Genomic DNA, 10,895 nt, shown 5'->3' with positions numbered 1-10,895 from the left:
ATACACTGGAAGATTTTAAAAGAAAATAAAACCTTCCTAGCTCTCAGTAAGATGGTGTGCCCTACTGCCATAAATGCAACCCAGAAACAGAAGGGGAGAAAGCACAGAGACCAAGTTTTGAGAAATGACTTGCTTCCATTTATTCAAGAATTCTCAATCACACAGCACAGATTCACACGTGTATAACTATTTTAAGTATTTATTTTGTATGATTCTTAACATCCTTTAGTCTGCAGAGGTCTCTGAAGGGACTCGCAGCAAAGGATTCATAACATAAAACTATCCCACATCAAACAGCAGTACATAAAGGTTGCATAGACGATGTAATTTTACATGAAGTGTCATCAGATTACTAAAACAGAGCTCCATCCTTCCAAAGTTTTGTCTCTAGGTTTTGTCTTCTTGGCTGGAAGGGAAACGGCCTCTGTTTCTGGGTCACCTCAGGTCCACAGCGGTTCTCTCAGATTGGCAATAAGGAACTAAAAACTTGCAGCCCTTTATAAGATAGAGAACGTCAGCAGAACAAGGAATTTGCAGCGCTGTGGAAATCCGTAAGTTGCTTTAAAACTTTAAGGGAAACCTCAGTCCTGACCTTGTCCTTAAGGGTTTAGGGCTTTACAAATAGGAGACAACAGGCACCATCCAAACTGTTCTGAGCTAATGAGCTAGGTGCCTGCAGTGGGCCTGCTCCCTGCTTCTCCCACTGAGCATGTACAGCCTTGTTAAGGCAATGTACGGCAGTGGGTTACACATACTCTGCAGGGGTTGCCAGAGATAGCTGCTTTCTGTAACAGATGGCTGCTACTTAGAGGGCAAGGAGAAAAGCAAAGGTTAAGCCAACACTTCAAGCCACGAAACCTACCTTTTGGGATTGTTACAGGAGAGGGGAGGACTTTAGGATTCCGCATGGTCAGCTTCGCATGAAAGCAGCTTTATCATGCGGCTAAACTTTTATTTGAAACTTAGGGAAATGGAGGCCTAGGCTGCGTACACACAGTATTTTGTTCTACCCTCAGTGGAGGCCGAGTACAGTGGTACCTCGGGTTACATATGCTTCAGGTTACATACGCTTCAGGTTACAGACTCAGCTAACCCAGAAATAATATCTCGGGTTAAGAACTTTGCTTCAGGATGAGAACAGAAATCGTGCTCTGGCAGTGCGGCAGCAGCAGGAGGCCCCATTAGCTAAAGTGGTGCTTCAGGTTAAGAACAGTTTCAGGTTAAGAATGGACCTCCGGAACGAATTAAGTACTTAACCTGAGGTACCACTGTACAGTGGCACCTTGTTCTTGAACTTAATCCGTTCCGGGAGTCTGTTCAAATCCCGAAACGGCTCTAAAACCAAGGCGCAGCTTCTGGTCGGCTGCAGGAGCTTCTTGCACTCAGTTGGAAGCTGCGGGACGTTTGGATTCTGAAAAACGTTCACAAACCAGAACGCTTCCAGGTTTGTGGTGTTCGGGAGCCGATTTGTTCGGGAGCCAAGCCGTTTGAGTACCAAGGTAGCACTGTACTTGTTTTTCCAGTGTAGCCCCCACGCTCTAGACTAGACATTGCTTCTTTTTTTGCCCCTGAAAAGTACTTCTTGAGGAACTGGTTTTTCCAAAAATATAAGCTCGTTGCTGATGGATTCTGTGTTAGCTCACAGTGTGTCAGTTTGAAAGCCAGTGGAGTGGCTGTACCTACATCTGCCCAATGACAATGCAGACGGGTTTATACCAGGATCATAATTCACCTGGGGCAGGTGAGGGGAGAAAAAGGTGTAGATTACCTAACCAAGGGGAGAGTTTTCAAATGTGTATCAAGTAACCATACCCACACTTGTGGGTGATGGGATCTAAAGCCAATCTAGATTGGAAACAATGTGTTTGGAATGAGAACGAATGCTTCTGGATTGAGGAAAGCTATATTTTTGTGTGCTACAAATCAGCTAGTGTGTACCCAGCCTTAGCCTATACGTGAAGCAAAATAAGAGAAGAATCCCAAATTGGAAGAGCGAACTATGCCATTTCAAGTTATTTTTATTATTTTTCCAAATTATTACAAATCAAACAAAATTAATTTAATTTAATACAATTTCTTAAAATCAGGTTTCCTGCTCCGGTTCCAAGCATACGGTCATCCTCATTTCCTCACATAGCCTCATAATTTCTTATTTAGAGTCCACTTGGCATCCTTCACTTGTCGTTAGACCATTCTTCCAGCTAGCCACTTTTTCCCACCTTACAAACAGCTGAACTATGCCATTTCAAACTACCTAAGGGGATACGAGTTTTGAATGTTTTCCCCACATTTAAAATAAAAATTTGTAAGGCTTAGTGTGGGGGACGTTGACCCAAAACATTCTAGCTCAGCTCTTTCGCTTCAAATTTTTCAGATTATTTATGCCGTTTATGTATTCTGAAGCGCTACAGACAAATCTGCCTACTGTTGCGGATGGAAATTCATTTCCCACTGTTAAAACATTCTTGAAAGAAGGGTTTTCCTCTCTGGACTTGCTGGGGCAGGGCTGGTGGAAGGAACAGCTGTATACCTTCGTCACCCCATTAGAAGAGGCCAGGCTCATACACTTAATTCTGCTGGGTTCGCTGCTGTTCCTCTCAGGCCTTTCTCACCTTGGAACCTGCCAAGCCAAGTTAACAGGTGCCATGAAAAATAGGTTCCTAGGGGTTCCATATAAATTTGCATCAAAACATGTATAATTATGAATGTTTTGCATATTTTGATATTGAATGTGTGAGGGTTGGGTTTGCTTGGTTTGGGTTTTTTTAGCAGCGGTCCTGAGGCTTCACCAGCTTGCTGCAGTTGGTTATTAAGAATGTCCAAATGGATTCCTTTGCTGTTTGTAAGCAATTTAATTCTGTGCCTAATTTTAATCTACACTCTACTGTGTGTCCACATCTGCTCTCTTAAAGCATTCATTAGCATTTAAAGGCGAAAGCTGATGGTATTGATCACACTTATTAAAACTGAACAATCGCACAGCAGTGATTGGCTGGAAATCACCGTCCTCTGTTGGAACCACTGTTAAAACAAGAAAACTGAGCAAAAGGGAGAAAAACAAATTGTGAGGGCTGAGGGGGAAAATGCTTTAAAACAACTCCAGCATAGGAAAAGGAGAGATAATAAAGTGGGAAGTGATCATATTTTCATGAGACAATACATTTTTTTGAAAAATATTTTTAATAAAACCCCGGTTAAGAACTTGTTTTAATTTGTGGATTCACATTAAGTAGCTTGAAAGCCCTTGAGGCCCTGAAAACATATGAAGGAAATATGTTATTACAGTAAATTTATAATACATTTAGCAAGGTTTAAATGTAGGATGGCCAGAAACAAAGAAGGATGGGGTCTTGTGAATCTAATAATAATGCAAAAGAGGAAATTCAGAAGCTGCCATTTCCCATGCTTACAAGATGAGAAATCTATGACTCTTCAGATGTTTTTGGACAAGAACAACAACAATAATCTTCCATCATCCCCACTTAGCATGGCCAATGGTCAGTGTTGATAGGAGCTGTCATTCAATAACATCTGGAATACCACAGGCTCCCCATTCGTTGTAAAGGTCAGATATGTTCCATGCAGTAAATCCCCTTTACTGTATTTAAGGCACAGTAGCTCAGTTCTCCTTCGCTTTTGGTCACCCCCAGCTGTGTGCAGGTATGATCTAGTTCCCATTAGTGTGGGAAACCTGTGCCACAGGTCACATGCACCCCATACATTTAAGACACATTTAAAGCACATGACTCTACTCCAAGAATCATGGGAACTGTGGTTTGTTAAGGGTGCTAGAAAGTGTAGCTCTGTATGGTTAAACTACAGTTCCCATGATATTTAGGGCGGAAGCCATGCACTTTAAATGTTTGGTGTGGGTGCGCCAGTGCTTTCTTGCCATGCAAATCTTCCAGTTTTACTGGGTGGGAGAATGTTTTGGGTTTTTGGGTTGTTGTTTTTATTTTGATTATATATTTTGTGGTTTTATATTTCGATTTTGATCTGTGGACCACCCTGAGACCTCTGGGTATAGGGCGGTATATTATTATTATTATTATTATTATTATTATTATTATTATTATTATTAATGTTTTGTAGTGTTCCTAGTTAGTGAACATACACATACATAGGTAATATTCTGTTGCTTTCGCTCAGTCAACAATTGAAATTTGAAAGAGATACCAGAGAGATCAGTTACCTGGTTTTGCTGCTAGTGTGATGCTCTTCCAGCTGTACACTGGAACCTTGTTTTTCGAATGTAATCCGTTCCAGAAGACCGTTCGACTTCCGAAATGTTCGAAAACTGAAAGTGGAAGCCTCAATTCAATAGGGAAACGGAAGCCGCGTAGCATGTGTGGCTTCCAAAAATCATTTGAAAACCTAAGCAGTTACTTCCGGGTTTTCGGCATTCGGGTTCCGAAACGTTCATCAACAGAGACGTTCGAGAGCCAAGGTTCCACTGTACCACCGTGTTGCGAAATGGCTTGTCTTCAATAGGTCGGTGGCAATGTGAGACAGAAGCAGAGCTTGATCCTCGAAGCTGAAATGCTGTTATAGGATTGGTGGGATAGTCTGGATCCCCTCCAAGTATATGGATTTATATCTTTAAGACAGAATTCTGAAGCACGAGGAACTGCTGAAGTGATCCAGTCAGTCTCTTTATTAAGCTAATGGCCCTAGCCATCGTATCTCTGTCTAGAAAGATGGCCAAGTACTGGTGTATAGGAACATACTAGTAGAAACTACTAGTGATGCTTGCAGAAGGAGGGAACAGGTCTTTCTCCTCACCTGCTTGAGCTGATGTCACCCTGAATGTAGGACAATAGGTCAGGGACCAGTCTTGTCTAGATTCATGTGGTGTTGGCACCGGACACACAGAAACTTGCCTTTCTCTCTGGGCTGAATCTACAGCTATGGATCCCTTCACCCCAAAACCTAACGGGGGAGCAACATCTGTTGGGGTGTTTGTGCTGTGAACGCTTCCATCTTACGTGTGCATGTGTGGGTAAATAAAACTGCATGTCCCAAAGACCCCACTGTTTTCAGTCACCTAGATTCCAAGGAAACCAAACCCTGAAATCTCTTACTGCTCGGAGATTGGGGCAAACGCAATATAATAATATGACTGAACTCTGATGTGCTATTAAAAATAACAGCAGACTGTATAAAAATGCTACAAACTACTGAATTTCAGTGCCAATGCACTGCTGCTTCTTGTTTTGGTGAAATAATATTAGAATAACTTACGCCTGTAAACCTGGGGTTACCAAGAAGCAATAAAAACACAATTAAAAGCCATACAGCATGCAGCACAGCACATTACAATCGCTGCAACAGGCAGGGGGGGAAATCATTAAGTGGTCCCTCAACAATTTTCAAGTGGTCAGGGGGCAGAAATTTAGATACTACAGATATAAACCATTTTAGTTTCTAACAAACTAACTAGATATGCTGGTGCCCTTACATTTTCTAAAGAAAACCACCATGCCCTTAATTTTAATGCTTTCCCTTTAGTTGAATAATAGTAACCTAAAGTGTTCACTATTCTTTCTTTTTTTCCTGTTTCCAAACTACTGCTTTTACTTATATACAACTGTATGCAAATCAGGTCAATTAGTCTGCTACTATAATTAATGAACATGGATTTCTTCAGCTGAGCAACAGCCCTGGTCACTATAAAACCCCAACTATTTATGACCTGAGTTTTTCTCACTATTCTCTCCCACTATTCTGTCTGTCTGTGATTCATAGTCGGCATATTATGTCCATCACTCCTTCCTGCCCACAGGAAAGTGAATTGCTTTAATTTTATCTCCTCGTGACCCATTCCTAGTGCCTCTCTCCAGTACAACTCACCATGTATGACAATCACTGGGAGCAGTGCTAGTAGGTACTCAATGTGGGCAGACATCAAAACCACCATCCACTGACCATTATCCAGCAACTTGCTGAGCTGATTTAATGAGGTGAAGTTGCTCAAACATACTTTGTTCTTCCCTTTCCTCCTGTGAGAAATCCCTCAAAACAATGACCTCTGTATGTTGCTCTGCTTAGAACAATTCCCCTTTCTAACTCCATTGATGCTTGAGAGAATGAAACCTCAGCCTTCGAACACCCTGCTTTCAAGAACATTGAGTTTGGGCTTCAAAAGACAGGCATTTTAATATCTTTTTAAAAGTCTACTTGTGATTATCTTTACCCTAATTGTTACACTTTTCCAGGTAAGTAAGCAACCTTTTCTTCTTTACCTGCGCCGGGGGGGAGCCGTGGTTTAAAAACCTCTAAGTCTTTAGATATTTTTCACAAGTAAAACGCAGCATAATGAAGATGTCTCCAGAAATCTAAAATAGTTTTGTATGTTTAAGGTCTGCATCTTTCCTTTTTCTGAGTGGACGGCTCAAAACAATTTGTCAAGCCACCCCAGAGTGGTGCAGGACTTATTTATGGAAGGAAAACAAATAAAGAACAGTAAAGTAAAAAATATTTCAAAACTGACATACAACCTCTCTAATTCAAGGAGACTGGAATACATAACATATAGCTGGAGATTCTCATAACTGGGTGGGTTATTTGGCGCAGCATTTCAAGAAATTACTTGTGGGCATGGACTAGTATATAACTGCAGGGAAGTGTGTGGCTGTGGTCTAAACCACTGAGCCTCTTGGGATTGCTAATCAGAAGGTCGGCGGTTCAAATCCTCATGACAGAGTGAGCTCCCGTTGCTCTGTCCCAGCTTCTGCCAGCTTAGCAGTTTGAAAGCATACCAGTGCAAGTAGATAAATATGTACCACTGTGGTGTGAAGGTAAACAGCGTTTCCATGCGCTCTGGCTTCTGTCCCGGTGTTCTGTTGCTCCAGAAGCGGTTTCATCATGCTGGCCACATGACCCGGAAAGCTGTCTGTGGACAAACGCTGGCTCCCTCAGCCTGAAAAGCGAGATGAATGCTGCACCCCATAGTCGCCTTTGACTGGACTTAACCATTCAGAGGTCCTTTACCTTAGTGTATAACTTGCGTAACTAACCAGGGGATGACAATAACCCAGAATATCATATCCATAAAGGCACAGAATCGAATGGGTAAATGTCTTCTGTAGCCCAAGAGGTGCTGAACTGTAATGTGTTGTTCTCATGCACCAAAAATGTTAGCCCAGATCCTACTAAAATATCTTTTAAATTGCTAATAATATATTTCACGACAATCATGTTCCACTAGTTCATCTTTAACATCAATGCAGCTTCATGTAAGAAAGTACAAAGTGATGCACATGGCGGGGACGGACCCTAATTTCACATATAATTTCACATATGGTCTGACTTGATGGTGACCGGCCAGGAATGAGACATTGAATAGCTTTATCAAGATGCTTACTCGGTGCAAAAGGTAAACTCCATGCTTGGGATTATTAGGAAACAGATAGAAAGCAAAAGTGCCAATAACACAATGTTGTTTAGTCGTGTCCGACTCTTCGTGACCCCATGGACCAGAGCACGCCAGGCACTCCTGTCTTCCACTGGTCAAACTCATGTTTGTAGCTTCGAGAACACTGTCTAACCATCTTGTCCTCTGTTGTCCCCTTCTCCTTGTGCCCTCCATCTTTCCCAACATCAGGGTCTTTTCCAGGGAGTCTTCTCATGAGGTGGCCAAAGTATTGGAGCCTCAGCTTCAGGATCTGTCCTTCCAGTGAGCACTCAGGGCTGATTTCCTTCAGAATGGATCGGTTTGATCTTCTTGCAGTCCATGGGACTCTCAAGAGTCTCCTCCAGCACCATAATTCAAAAGCATCAATTCTTCAGCGATCAGCCTTCTTTATGGTCCAGCTCTCAATTCCATACAGCACTACTGGGAAAACCATAGCTTTAACTATATGGACCTTTGTTGGCAAGGTGATGTCTCTGCTTTTTAAGATGCTGTCTAGGTTTGTCATTGCTTTCCTCCCAAGAAGCAGGCGTCTTTTAATTTCGTGACTGCTGTCACCATGCAATAACACAATGCAGTTATACAAATCTGTGGCAAAACTATACTGTGTATAGTTCTGATTGCCTCACCTCAAAAAGGATACTGTACAGCTGGAAAAGCTTCACAAAAGGGCAACCAAAGTGATCAAGGTGCTGGAACAACTTCCCAATTTTAGAAAGGCTACAATATTTGGGGGGTTTTAGTTTAGAAAATAGTGAGTAAAGGGATAACATAACAGAGGTGTAAAAAATTAAGTTATGTGTGGTGTGAAGAAAGTAGATCCAAGGATAGCTCAGTTGGTAAGAGCATGAGACTCTTGATCTAGGAGTCGTGGGTTCGAGCCTCACCTTGGGCAAAAGTTTCCTGCACTGCAGGAGATTGGACTTAGATAACCCCTGTGGTCCCTTCCAACTCTACAATTCTATGATTCCCTTTCTTACAGGTATGAGAGAACTGGTGTCATCCAATGAAGCTGAAGACTGGAGCATTTGGGGCAGACAAAAGAAAGCGCTCCCACAACATATAGTGATGGCAGTCATCTTAGAACCGTAGAAATGTTGAGTTGGAAGGGACCACGAGGACCATTCAGTCCAACCCCCTGCAATGCAAGAATCTTGGATGGCATTAAGAGGATTAGAGAACTTCATGGGGAATAAGGCTATCAGTGACTAGTAGCTATGAAGGCTATGTTCTACCTCCGTGGTCAGAGGTTGCATGTCTCTGAATACTAGTTGTAAGAGAATACAGTGGTGCCTTGGTTCTCAAACGCCTTGGTACTCAAAGCCTTGGTTCCCAAACGCCAAAAACCCTGGAAGTAAGTCTTCCGGTTTTCGAATGTTTTTTCGGAAGCCGAACGTCCGATGCAACTATCGGCTATTGTTTCTGGGGCACCTGCACCCAATCAGAAACTGCGCCTTGGTTTTTGAACATTTCGGAAGTCAAACAGACTTCCGGAACAGATTAAGTTTGGCACTTTTGTTTTTGAGACTTTTTCAGTTAATTTGTTTTTGTGACTGTGTGGAACCCAGTTCAGCTACTGATTAATTGTGTGAGTGCGGAAATGGATAAAAGCCCCCATCCATAAAAGCCCCAAACAATGACTATCATCGGTAAGAACAAATTTTAATTTTTATCATCTAAAATATTTCTTAATTATTTTATGGTGCAGTACATTGATTATTGCTTTCATTTTATGGATCAATGGTCTTGTTAGTAAAATTCATGTTAAATCGCTGTTTTAGGGGTTGTTTTTAAAAGTCTGGAACGGATTAATCAATTTTGCATTACTTTCTATGGGAAAGTGTGCCTTGGTTTTGGAACGCTTTGGTTTTGGAACGTACTTTTGGAACGGATTAAATTTGAGAACCAAGGTACCACTGTAAAGGACAAAATAGGTCTCTGCCAGATCTGATAGGGCTCATCTTACGGCCTTATAAAAAACAAACCACGGAGTAAATGCAATTAACTAGCCTTTGACGGTGTTGTTAGTATAACAGTGGAGGAGACAGGGCTGTAAAGTGTAACTTTGAAAGGAGAAATGGAGTGTTACAAACAATGCATGTCACAGTTTTCACTTGAGAAAAGCTATAGGATATACAGATGTGTTTGGGTGCCTTACCTTGCAACTAGGATGTGAGGGGAACAGCTCTAAAGAACCTATTGCAGCTGATAAACATAAACACAGTACTAAAACAGGGCCTGAGCTGAAGATCTTCACAGGCACTGGAGTTTATGAACAAATTCCAGCCAGCACTTAAAATGTCAATCTTGCTTAACCTAAAATTTATTATCTTGGCTGCATGATTATCACAGTATTTCCAATAGCTGGTTGAAATACAATGCTTATCTGTCCCTTCCACTTTACAAGCATTTTTTTTTTTTTTTTTAGCTTTCCAAAAAGCGGAAACAATCACTTTTCTTCAGTATCTGAAAAGCATTTGTGAGCTAAAGTGGATTTGGAAGAATGAAGTGTGGTCTAGTCTCTAGAGAGCTCTTTTCAGTTCATTTGCTTTTGCCTGCACTTTGAAAAGCCAATGGTGCAGGTAAGTATGTAATTAAGGGCTTATTTAAAATGTTGATTCTTTTACATGTCAGCTTGCTGCAGCATGCCCACAAGGAATAATAACCCAGAGAGAGTTTACATACTCCTGGTTTTCTATTGTGATTTGGGCTGTGTAAGATTTCTGTTTTCTGGATCACGCCTGGTTCGTGTTACAGATTATGTGGCTTGTGTGCGTGCCACACACATCGCCACACACGTGCAGCGAGGCCTGAGTTTGCTCAACTCCAAATCAGTGTATGCCCTTAAGACCATGTTCTAGAAAAGCAAGGGTGAAAATGAAACACAGAGAAGTGTACAAAACAAAATAAAAAAATTCCTTCCAGTAGCACCTTAAAGACCAACTAAGTTAGTTCTTGGTATGAGCTTTCGTGTGCATGCACACGAAAGCTCATACCAAGAACTAACTTAGTTGGTCTTTAAGGTGCTACTGGAAGGAATTTTTTTATTTTGTTTTGACTTTGGCAGACCAACACGGCTACCTATCTGCAAAGAGAAGTGTACAGTACCTTTCTGCAGCTGTCCCTGAAGCCACTTACAGTATAATGAACTATTAGCTACATTTCTGAAGTGTGCAAACTTTCAGCATTACACTTTTACCATTGCAAATGAAATGCATTACTTTTTGCTGTAGGCTAGGTCAACCAGCATATTTCTTTGCACATCTACTCAGGAGTAAGCCTCACTTAAATCAACAGGACTTAATAGGCTAAAGAATTGCAGCCTAAAGGTATTCAAATGTTAATTGAATGCCTTTAGATAGATAGATAGATAGATATAATCACCTATGTAGAGCAAGTCACACCACACCACCAGCAACGGAGTCTGATTTTACGTTTGTATAAAATTATGTGCAAAAAGTAAGTTTGTATAAAATTATGTGCA

The sequence above is a fragment of the Podarcis erhardii genome (assembly GCF_964252035.2).
Source record: "Podarcis erhardii genome assembly, chromosome: 1".
Taxonomy (NCBI): Eukaryota; Metazoa; Chordata; class Lepidosauria; order Squamata; family Lacertidae; genus Podarcis; species Podarcis erhardii.
This window is presented reverse-complemented; position numbering follows the sequence as displayed.